A 12,841-nucleotide genomic window follows, 5' to 3' on the forward strand; every position below is an offset into this window, starting at 1 on the left:
CCCAACGCACGTCCCGAAGTAGCGCCCAACGCACGTCCCGACGTAGCGCCCAACGCACGTCCCGACGTAGCATCCAACGCACGTCCCGACGTAGAGCTGAAAGTAAGCTAAATCCCGACGTAGAGGCCAACGCACGTCCCGACGTAGAGGCCAACGCACGTCCCGACGTAGAGGCCAACGCACGTCCCGACGTAGAGCTGAAAGTAAACTAAATCCCGACGTAGAGCCCAACGCACGTCCCGACGTAGAGCCCAACGCACGTCCCGACGTAGAGCCCAACGCACGTTCCGACGTAGCGCCCAACGCACGTCTTGACGTAGAGCTGAAAGTTAGCTAACTACAGATGTAGAGCCCAACGCACGTCCCGACGTAGAGCTGAAAGTTAGCTAACTACAGACGTAGAGCCCAACGCACGTCCCGACATAGAGCTGAAAGTTAGCTAACTACAGACGTAGAGCCCAACGCACGTCCCGACGTAGAGCCCAACGCACGTCCCGACGTAGAGCCCAACGCACGTCCCGACGTAGAGCTGAAAGTAAGCTAAATCCCGACGTAGAGCGCAACGCACGTCCCGACGTAGAGCCCAACGCACGTCCCGACGTAGACCTGAAAGTAAGCTAAATCCCGACGTAGAGCCCAACGCACGTCCCGACGTAGAGCTGAAAGTAAGCTAAATCCCGACGTAGAGGCCAACGCACGTCCCGACGTAGAGGCCAACGCACGTCCCGACGTAGAGCTGAAAGTAAGCTAAATCCCGACGTAGAGGCCAACGCACGTCCCGACGTAGAGGCCAACGCACGTCCCGACGTAGAGCTGAAAGTAAGCTAAATCCCGACGTAGAGCCCAACGCACGTCCCGACGTAGAGCCCAACGCACGTCCCGACGTAGAGCCCAACGCACGTCCCGACGTAGAGCCCAACGCATGTCCCGACGTAGAGCCCAACGCACGTCCCGACGTAGACCTGAAAGTAAGCTAAATCCCGACGTAGAGCCCAACGCACGTCCCGACGTAGTGCTGAAAGTAAGCTAAATCCCGACGTAGAGGCCAACGCACGTCCCGACGTAGAGGCAAACGCACGTCCCGACGTAGAGGTGAAAGTAAGCTAAATCCCGACGTAGAGGCCAACGCACGTCCCGACGTAGAGCCCAACGCACGTCCCGACGTAGAGCCCAACGCACATCCCGACAGAGAGCCCAACGCACATCCCGACGTAGAGCCCAACGCACGTCCCGACGTAGAGCTGAAAGTAAGCTAAATCCCGACGTAGAGCCCAACGCACGTCCCGACGTAGAGCCCAACGCACGTCCCGACGTAGCGCCCAACACACGTCCCGACGTAGAGGCCAACGCACGTCCCGACGTAGAGCTGAAAGTAAGCTAAATCCCGACGTAGAGCCCAACGCACGACCCGACGTAGAACCCAACGCACGTCCCGACGTACAGCCCAACGCACGTCCCGACGTAGAGCTGAAAGTTAGCTAACTACAGACGTAGAGCCCAACGCACGTCCCGACGTAGAGCAGAAAGTTAGCTAACTACAGACGTAGAGCCCAACGCACGTCCCGACGTAGAACCCAACGCACGTCCCGACGTAGAGCCCAACGCACGTCCCGACGTAGAGCCCAACGCACGTCCCGACGTAGAGCTGAAAGTAAGCTAAATCGCGACGTAGAGGCCAATGCACGTCCCGACGTAGAGCTGAAAGTAAGCTAAATCCCGACGTAGAGGCCAATGCACGTCCCGACGTAGAGCTGAAAGTAAGCTAAATCCCGACGTAGAACCCAACGCACGTCCCGACGTAGAGCTGAAAGTAAGCTAAATCCCGACGTAGAGCCCAACGCACGTCCCGACGTAGAGCCCAACGAACGTCCCGACGTAGCGCCCAACACACGTCCCGACGTAGAGGCCAACGCACGTCCCGACGTAGAGCTGAAAGTAAGCTAAATCCCGACGTAGAGCCCAACGCACGTCCCGACGTAGAGCCCAATGCACGTCCCGACGTAGAGCCCAACGCACGTCCCGACGTAGAACTGAAAGTAAGCTAAATCCCGACGTAGAGCCCAACGCACGTCCCGACGTAGACCCCAACGCACGTCCCGACGTAGAGGCCAACGCACGTCCCGACGTAGAGCTGAAAGTAAGCTAAATCCCGACGTAGAGCCCAACGCACGTCCCGACGTAGAGCCCAACGCACGTCCCGACGTAGAGCCCAACGCACGTCCCGACGTAGAGCTGAAAGTAAGCTAAATCCCGACGTAGAGCCCAACGCACGTCCCGACGTAGAGCTGAAAGTAAGCTAAATCCCGACGTAGAGGCCAACGCACGTCCCGACGTAGAGGCCAACGCACGTCCCGACGTAGAGCTGAAAGTAAGCTAAATCCCGACGTAGAGGCCAACGCACGTCCCGACGTAGAGCCCAACGCACATCCCGGCGTAGAGCTGAAAGTAAGCTAAATCCCGACGTAGAGCCCAACGCACGTCCCAACGTAGAGCCCAACGCACGTCCCGACGTAGAGCCCAACGCACATCCCGACATAGAGCCCAACGCACATCCCGACGTAGAGCTGAAAGTAAGCTAAATTCCGATGTAGCGCCCAACGCACGTCCCGAAGTAGCGCCCAACGCACGTCCCGACGTAGCGCCCAACGCACGTCCCGACGTAGCATCCAACGCACGTCCCGACGTAGAGCTGAAAGTAAGCTAAATCCCGACGTAGAGGCCAACGCACGTCCCGACGTAGAGGCCAACGCACGTCCCGACGTAGAGGCCAACGCACGTCCCGACGTAGAGCTGAAAGTAAACTAAATCCCGACGTAGAGCCCAACGCACGTCCCGACGTAGAGCCCAACGCACGTCCCGACGTAGAGCCCAACGCACGTTCCGACGTAGCGCCCAACGCACGTCTTGACGTAGAGCTGAAAGTTAGCTAACTACAGATGTAGAGCCCAACGCACGTCCCGACGTAGAGCTGAAAGTTAGCTAACTACAGACGTAGAGCCCAACGCACGTCCCGACATAGAGCTGAAAGTTAGCTAACTACAGACGTAGAGCCCAACGCACGTCCCGACGTAGAGCCCAACGCACGTCCCGACGTAGAGCTGAAAGTAAGCTAAATCCCGACGTAGAGCGCAACGCACGTCCCGACGTAGAGCCCAACGCACGTCCCGACGTAGACCTGAAAGTAAGCTAAATCCCGACGTAGAGCCCAACGCACGTCCCGACGTAGAGCTGAAAGTAAGCTAAATCCCGACGTAGAGGCCAACGCACGTCCCGACATAGAGGCCAACGCACGTCCCGACGTAGAGCTGAAAGTAAGCTAAATCCCGACGTAGAGGCCAACGCACGTCCCGACGTAGAGGCCAACGCACGTCCCGACGTAGAGCTGAAAGTAAGCTAATTCCCGACGTAGAGCCCAACGCACGTCCCGACGTAGAGCCCAACGCACGTCCCGACGTAGAGCCCAACGCACATCCCGACATAGAGCCCAACGCACATCCCGACGTAGAGCTGAAAGTAAGCTAAATTCCGACGTAGCGCCCAACGCACGTCCCGAAGTAGCGCCCAACGCACGTCCCGACGTAGCGCCCAACGCACGTCCCGACGTAGCATCCAACGCACGTCCCGACGTAAGCTGAAAGTAAGCTAAATCCCGACGTAGAGGCCAACGCACGTCCCGACGTAGAGGCCAACGCACGTCCCGACGTAGAGGCCAACGCACGTCCCGACGTAGAGCTGAAAGTAAGCTAAATCCCGACGTAGAGCCCAACGCACGTCCCGACGTAGAGCCCAACGCACGTCCCGACGTAGAGCCCAACGCACGTTCCGACGTAGCGCCCAACGCACGTCTTGACGTAGAGCTGAAAGTTAGCTAACTACAGATGTAGAGCCCAACGCACGTCACGACGCAGAGCTGAAAGTTAGCTAACTACAGACGTAGAGCCCAACGCACGTCCCGACATAGAGCAGAAAGTTAGCTAACTACAGACGTAGAGCCCAACGCACGTCCCGACGTAGAGCCCAACGCACGTCCCGACGAAGAGCCCAACGCACGTCCCGACGTAGACCTGAAAAGTAAGCTAAATCCCGACATAGAGCCCAACGCATGTCCCGACGTAGAGCCCAACGCACGTCCCGACGTAGACCTGAAAGTAAGCTAAATCCCGACGTAGAGCCCAACGCACGTCCCGACGTAGTGCTGAAAGTAAGCTAAATCCCGACGTAGAGGCCAACGCACGTCCCGACGTAGAGGCAAACGCACGTCCCGACGTAGAGGTGAAAGTAAGCTAAATCCCGACGTAGAGGCCAACGCACGTCCCGACGTAGAGCCCAACGCACGTCCCGACGTAGAGCCCAACGCACATCCCGACAGAGAGCCCAACGCACATCCCGACGTAGAGCCCAACGCACGTCCCGACGTAGAGCTGAAAGTAAGCTAAATCCCGACGTAGAGCCCAACGCACGTCCCGACGTAGAGCCCAACGCACGTCCCGACGTAGCGCCCAACACACGTCCCGACGTAGAGGCCAACGCACGTCCCGACGTAGAGCTGAAAGTAAGCTAAATCCCGACGTAGAGCCCAACGCACGACCCGACGTAGAACCCAACGCACGTCCCGACGTACAGCCCAACGCACGTCCCGACGTAGAGCTGAAAGTTAGCTAACTACAGACGTAGAGCCCAACGCACGTCCCGACGTAGAGCAGAAAGTTAGCTAACTACAGACGTAGAGCCCAACGCACGTCCCGACGTAGAACCCAACGCACGTCCCGACGTAGAGCCCAACGCACGTCCCGACGTAGAGCCCAACGCACGTCCCGACGTAGAGCTGGAAGTAAGCTAAATCCCGACGTAGAGGCCAATGCACGTCCCGACGTAGAGCTGAAAGTAAGCTAAATCCCGACGTAGAGGCCAATGCACGTCCCGACGTAGAGCTGAAAGTAAGCTAAATCCCGACGTAGAGGCCAACGCACGTCCCGACGTAGAGGCCAACGCACGTCCCGACGTAGAGCTGAAAGTAAGCTAAATCCCGACGTAGAGGCCAACGCACGTCCCGACGTAGAGGCCAACGCACGTCCCGACGTAGAGCTGAAAGTAAGCTAAATCCCGACGTAGAGCCCAACGCACGTCCCGACGTAGAGCCCAACGCACGTCCCGACGTAGAGCCCAACGCACATCCCGACATAGAGCCCAACGCACGTCCCGACGTAGAGCTGAAAGTTAGCTAACTACAGACGTAGAGCCCAACGCACGTCCCGACGTAGAGCAGAAAGTTAGCTAACTACAGACGTAGAGCCCAACGCACGTCCCGACGTAGAACCCAAAGCACGTCCCGACGTAGAGCCCAACGCACCTCCCGACGTAGAGCCCAACGCACGTCCCGACATAGAGCCCAACGCACGTCCCGACGTAGAGCCCAACGCACGTCCCGACGTAGAGCTGAAAGTAAGCTAAATCCCAACGTAGAGCCCAACGCACGTCCGGAAGTAGAGCCCAACGCACGTCCCGACGTAGAGCTGAAAGTCAGCTAAATCCCGACGTAGAGCCCAACGCACGTCCCGACGTAGAGCCCAACGCACGTTTCGTCATAGAGCCCAAAGCACGTCCCGAAGTAGAGCTGAAAGTTAGCTAACTACAGACGTAGAGCCCAACGCGCGTCCCGACGTAGAGGCCAACGCGTGTCCCTACGTAGAGCCCAACGCACGTCCCGACGTAGAGCTGAAAGTAAGTTAATCCCGACGTAGAGGCCAACGCACGTCCCGACGTAGAGCCCAACGCACGTCCCGACGTAGCGCCCAACGCACGTCCCGACGTAGAGGCCAACGCACGTCCCGACGTAGAGCTGAAAGTAAGCTAAATCCCGACGTAGAGCCCAACGCACGTCCCGACGTAGAGCCCAACACACGTCCCGACGTAGAGGGCAACGCACGTCCCGACGTAGAGCTGAAAGTAAGCTAAATGCCGACGTAGAGGCCAACGCACGTCCCGACGTAGAGCTGAAAGTAAGCTAAATCCCGACGTAGAGCCCAACGCACGTCCCGACGTAGAGCCCAACGCACGTCCCGACGTAGAGCTGAAAGTAAGCTAAATCCCGACGTAGAGCCCAACGCACGTCCCGACGTAGAGCCCAACGCACGTCCCGACGTAGAGCCCAACGCACGTCCCGACGTAGAACTGAAAGTAAGCTAAATCCCGACGTAGAGCCCAACGCACGTCCCGACGTAGACCCCAACGCACGTCCCGACGTAGAGCCCAATGCACGTCCCGACGTAGAGCTGAAAGTAAGCTAAATCCCGACGTAGAGCCCAACGCACGTCCCGACGTAGAGCCCAACGCACGTCCCGACGTAGAGCCCAACGCACGTCCCGACGTAGAGCTGAAAGTAAGCTAAATCCCGACGTAGAGCCCAACGCACGTCCCGACGTAGAGCTGAAAGTAAGCTAAATCCCGACGTAGAGGCCAACGCACGTCCCGACGTAGAGGCCAACGCACGTCCCGACGTAGAGCTGAAAGTAAGCTAAATCCCGACGTAGAGGCCAACGCACGTCCCGACGTAGAGCCCAACGCACATCCCGGCGTAGAGCTGAAAGTAAGCTAAATCCCGACGTAGAGCCCAACGCACGTCCCAACGTAGAGCCCAACGCACGTCCCGACGTAGAGCCCAACGCACATCCCGACATAGAGCCCAACGCACATCCCGACGTAGAGCTGAAAGTAAGCTAAACTCCGATGTAGCGCCCAACGCACGTCCCGAAGTAGCGCCCAACGCACGTCCCGACGTAGCGCCCAACGCACGTCCCGACGTAGCATCCAACGCACGTCCCGACGTAGAGCTGAAAGTAAGCTAAATCCCGACGTAGAGGCCAACGCACGTCCCGACGTAGAGGCCAACGCACGTCCCGACGTAGAGGCCAACGCACGTCCCGACGTAGAGCTGAAAGTAAACTAAATCCCGACGTAGAGCCCAACGCACGTCCCGACGTAGAGCCCAACGCACGTCCCGACGTAGAGCCCAACGCACGTTCCGACGTAGCGCCCAACGCACGTCTTGACGTAGAGCTGAAAGTTAGCTAACTACAGATGTAGAGCCCAACGCACGTCCCGACGTAGAGCTGAAAGTTAGCTAACTACAGACGTAGAGCCCAACGCACGTCCCGACATAGAGCTGAAAGTTAGCTAACTACAGACGTAGAGCCCAACGCACGTCCCGACGTAGAGCCCAACGCACGTCCCGACGTAGAGCCCAACGCACGTCCCGACGTAGAGCTGAAAGTAAGCTAAATCCCGACGTAGAGCGCAACGCACGTCCCGACGTAGAGCCCAACGCACGTCCCGACGTAGACCTGAAAGTAAGCTAAATCCCGACGTAGAGCCCAACGCACGTCCCGACGTAGAGCTGAAAGTAAGCTAAATCCCGACGTAGAGGCCAACGCACGTCCCGACGTAGAGGCCAACGCACGTCCCGACGTAGAGCTGAAAGTAAGCTAAATCCCGACGTAGAGGCCAACGCACGTCCCGACGTAGAGGCCAACTCACGTCCCGACGTAGAGCTGAAAGTAAGCTAAATCCCGACGTAGAGCCCAACGCACGTCCCGACGTAGAGCCCAACGCACGTCCCGACGTAGAGCCCAACGCACGTCCCGACGTAGAGCCCAACGCATGTCCCGACGTAGAGCCCAACGCACGTCCCGACGTAGACCTGAAAGTAAGCTAAATCCCGACGTAGAGCCCAACGCACGTCCCGACGTAGTGCTGAAAGTAAGCTAAATCCCGACGTAGAGGCCAACGCACGTCCCGACGTAGAGGCAAACGCACGTCCCGACGTAGAGGTGAAAGTAAGCTAAATCCCGACGTAGAGGCCAACGCACGTCCCGACGTAGAGCCCAACGCACGTCCCGACGTAGAGCCCAACGCACATCCCGACAGAGAGCCCAACGCACATCCCGACGTAGAGCCCAACGCACGTCCCGACGTAGAGCTGAAAGTAAGCTAAATCCCGACGTAGAGCCCAACGCACGTCCCGACGTAGAGCCCAACGCACGTCCCGACGTAGCGCCCAACACACGTCCCGACGTAGAGGCCAACGCACGTCCCGACGTAGAGCTGAAAGTAAGCTAAATCCCGACGTAGAGCCCAACGCACGACCCGACGTAGAACCCAACGCACGTCCCGACGTACAGCCCAACGCACGTCCCGACGTAGAGCTGAAAGTTAGCTAACTACAGACGTAGAGCCCAACGCACGTCCCGACGTAGAGCAGAAAGTTAGCTAACTACAGACGTAGAGCCCAACGCACGTCCCGACGTAGAACCCAACGCACGTCCCGACGTAGAGCCCAACGCACGTCCCGACGTAGAGCCCAACGCACGTCCCGACGTAGAGCTGAAAGTAAGCTAAATCGCGACGTAGAGGCCAATGCACGTCCCGACGTAGAGCTGAAAGTAAGCTAAATCCCGACGTAGAGGCCAACGCACGTCCCGACGTAGAGGCCAACGCACGTCCCGACGTAGAGCTGAAAGTAAGCTAAATCCCGACGTAGAGCCCAACGCACGTCCCGACGTAGAGCCCAACGCACGTCCCGACGTAGAGCCCAACGCACATCCCGACATAGAGCCCAACGCACATCCCGACGTAGAGCTGAAAGTAAGCTAAATTCCGACGTAGCGCCCAACGCACGTCCCGACGTAGCGCCCAACGCACGTCCCGACGTAGCATCCAACGCACGTCCCGACGTAGAGCTGAAAGTAAGCTAAATCCCGACGTAGAGCCCAACGCACGTCCCGACGTAGAGCCCAACGCACGTCCCGACGTAGAGCCCAACGCACGTTCCGACGTAGCGCCCAACGCACGTCTTGACGTAGAGCTGAAAGTTAGCTAACTACAGATGTAGAGCCCAACGCACGTCACGACGCAGAGCTGAAAGTTAGCTAACTACAGACGTAGAGCCCAACGCACGTCCCGACATAGAGCAGAAAGTTAGCTAACTACAGACGTAGAGCCCAACGCACGTCCCGACGTAGAGCCCAACGCACGTCCCGACGAAGAGCCCAACGCACGTCCCGACGTAGACCTGAAAAGTAAGCTAAATCCCGACGTAGAGCCCAACGCATGTCCCGACGTAGAGCCCAACGCACGTCCCGACGTAGACCTGAAAGTAAGCTAAATCCCGACGTAGAGCCCAACGCACGTCCCGACGTAGTGCTGAAAGTAAGCTAAATCCCGACGTAGAGGCCAACGCACGTCCCGACGTAGAGGCAAACGCACGTCCCGACGTAGAGGTGAAAGTAAGCTAAATCCCGACGTAGAGGCCAACGCACGTCCCGACGTAGAGCCCAACGCACGTCCCGACGTAGAGCCCAAAGCACGTTCCGACGTAGCGCCCAACGCACGTCTTGACGTAGAGCTGAAAGTTAGCTAACTACAGATGTAGAGCCCAACGCACGTCCCGACGCAGAGCTGAAAGTTAGCTAACTACAGACGTAGAGCCCAACGCACGTCCCGACATAGAGCTGAAAGTTAGCTAACTACAGACGTAGAGCCCAACGCACGTCCCGACGTAGAGCCCAACGCACGTCCCGACGTAGAGCCCAACGCACGTCCCGACGTAGACCTGAAAAGTAAGCTATATCCCGACGTAGAGCCCAACGCATGTCCCGACGTAGAGCCCAACGCACGTCCAGACGTAGACCTGAAAGTAAGCTAAATCCCGACGTAGAGCCCAACGCACGTCCCGACGTAGAGCTGAAAGTAAGCTAAATCCCGACGTAGAGGCCAACGCACGTCCCGACGTAGAGGCAAACGCACGTCCCGACGTAGAGGTGAAATTAAGCTAAATCCCGACGTAGAGGCCAACGCACGTCCCGACGTAGAGCCCAACGCACGTCCCGACGTAGAGCCCAACGCACATCCCGACATAGAGCCCAACGCACATCCCGACGTAGAGCCCAAGACACGTCCCGACGTAGAGCTGAAAGTAAGCTAAATCCCGACGTAGAGCCCAACGCACGTCCCGACGTAGAGGCCAACGCACGTCCCGACGTAGCGCCCAACGCACGTCCCGACGTAGAGGCCAACGCACGTCCCGACGTAGAGCTGAAAGTAAGCTAAATCCCGACGTAGAGCCCAACGCACGTCCCGACGTAGAGCCCAACGCACGTCCCGACGTACAGCCCAACGCACGTCCCGACGTAGAGCTGAAAGTTAGCTAACTACAGACGTAGAGCCCAACGCACGTCCCGACGTAGAGCAGAAAGTTAGCTAACTACAGACGTAGAGCCCAACGCACGTCCCGACGTAGAACCCAACGCACGTCCCGACGTAGAGCCCAACGCACGTCCCGACGTAGAGCTGAAAGTAAGCTAAATCGCGAAGTAGAGGCCAATGCACGTCTCGACGTAGAGCTGAAAGTAAGCTAAATCCCGACGTAGAGGCCAATGCACGTCCCGACGTAGAGCTGAAAGTAAGCTAAATCCCGACGTAGAGGCCAACGCACGTCCCGACGTAGAGGGCAACGCACGTCCCGACGTAGAGCTGAAAGTAAGCTAAATCCCGACGTAGAGGCCAACGCACCTCCCGACGTAGAGGCCAACGCACGTCCCGACGTAGAGCTGAAAGTAAGCTAAATCCCGACGTAGAGCCCAACGCACGTCCCGACGTAGAGCTGAAAGTAAGCTAAATCCCGACGTAGAGCCCAACGCACGTCCCGACCTAGAACCCAACGCACGTCCCGACGTAGAGCCCAACGCACGTCCCGACGTAGAGCCAAACGCACGTCCCGACGTAGAGCTGAAAGTAAGCTAAATGCCGACGTAGAGGCCAACGCACGTCCCGACGTAGAGCTGAAAGTAAGCTAAATCCCGACGTAGAGCCCAACGCACGTCCCGACGTAGAGCCCAACGCACGTCCCGACGTAGAGCTGAAAGTAAGCTAAATCCCGACGTAGAGCCCAACGCACGTCCCGACGTAGAGCCCAACGCACGTCCCGACGTAGAGCTGAAAGTTAGCTAACTACAGACGTAGAGCCCAACGCACGTCCCGACGTAGAGCCCAACGCACGTCCCGACGTAGAGCTGAAAGTAAGCTAAATCCCGACGTAGAGCCCAACGGACGTCCCGACGTAGAGCTGAAAGTAAGCTAAATCCCGACGTAGAGGCCAACGCACGTCCCGACGTAGAGCCCAACGCACGTCCCGACGTAGACCTGAAAAGTAAGCTAAATCCCGACGTAGAGCCCAACGCACGTCCCGACGTAGAGCAGAAAGTTAGCTAACTACAGACGTAGAGCCCAACGCACGTCCCGACGTAGAACCCAACGCACGTCCCGACGTAGAGCCCAACGCACGTCCCGACGTAGAGCCCAACGCACGTCCCGACGTAGAGCTGAAAGTAAGCTAAATCGCGAAGTAGAGGCCAATGCACGTCTCGACGTAGAGCTGAAAGTAAGCTAAATCCCGACGTAGAGGCCAATGCACGTCCCGACGTAGAGCTGAAATTAAGCTAAATCCCGACGTAGAGGCCAACGCACGTCCCGACGTAGAGGGCAACGCACGTCCCGACGTAGAGGTGAAAGTAAGCTAAATCCCGACGTAGAGGCCAACGCACGTCCCGACGTAGAGCTGAAAGTAAGCTAAATCCCGACGTAGAGCCCAACGCACGTCCCGACGTAGAGCCCAACGCACGTCCCGACGTAGAGCCCAACGCACATCCCGACATAGAGCCCAACGCACATCCCGACGTAGAGCTGAAAGTAAGCTAAATTCCGACGTAGCGCCCAACGCACGTCCCGAAGTAGCGCCCAACGCACGTCCCGACGTAGCGCCCAACGCACGTCCCGACGTAGAGCTGAAAGTTAGCTAACTACAGATGTAGAGCCCAACGCACGTCCCGACGTAGAGCTGAAAGTTAGCTAACTACAGACGTAGAGCCCAACGCACGTCCCGACATAGAGCTGAATGTTAGCTAACTACAGACGTAGAGCCCAACGCACGTCCCGACGTAGAGCCCAACGCACGTCCCGACGTAGAGCCCAACGCACGTCCCGACGTAGAGCTGAAAGTAAGCTAAATCCCGACGTAGAGCCCAACGGACGTCCCGACGTAGAGCTGAAAGTAAGCTAAATCCCGACGTAGAGGCCAACGCACGTCCCGACGTAGAGCCCAACGCACGTCCCGACGTAGACCTGAAAAGTAAGCTAAATCCCGACGTAGAGCCCAACGCACGTCCCGACGTAGAGCCCAACGCACGTCCCGACGTAGACCTGAAAGTAAGCTAAATCCCGACGTAGAGCCCAACGCACGTCCCGACGTAGAGCTGAAAGTAAGCTAAATCCCGACGTAGAGGCCAACGCACGTCCCGACGTAGAGGCCTACGCACGTCCCGACGTAGAGCTGAAAGTAAGCTAAATCCCGACGTAGAGGCCAACGCACCTCCCGACGTAGAGGCCAACGCACGTCCCGACGTAGAGCTGAAAGTAAGCTAAATCCCGACGTAGAGCCCAACGCACGTCCCGACGTAGAGCTGAAAGTAAGCTAAATCCCGACGTAGAGCCCAACGCACGTCCCGACCTAGAACCCAACGCACGTCCCGACGTAGAGCCCAACGCACGTCCCGACGTAGAGCCAAACGCACGTCCCGACGTAGAGCTGAAAGTAAGCTAAATGCCGACGTAGAGGCCAACGCACGTCCCGACGTAGAGCTGAAAGTAAGCTAAATCCCGACGTAGAGCCCAACGCACGTCCCGACGTAGAGCCCAACGCACGTCCCGACGTAGAGCTGAAAGTAAGCTAAATCCCGACGTAGAGCCCAACGCACGTCCCGACGTAGAGCCCAACGCACGTCCCGACGTA

The sequence above is a fragment of the Leptosomus discolor genome, chromosome 15, assembly GCF_034619465.1.
Source record: "Leptosomus discolor isolate bLepDis1 chromosome 15, bLepDis1.hap2, whole genome shotgun sequence".
NCBI classification, from domain to species: Eukaryota; Metazoa; Chordata; class Aves; order Leptosomiformes; family Leptosomidae; genus Leptosomus; species Leptosomus discolor.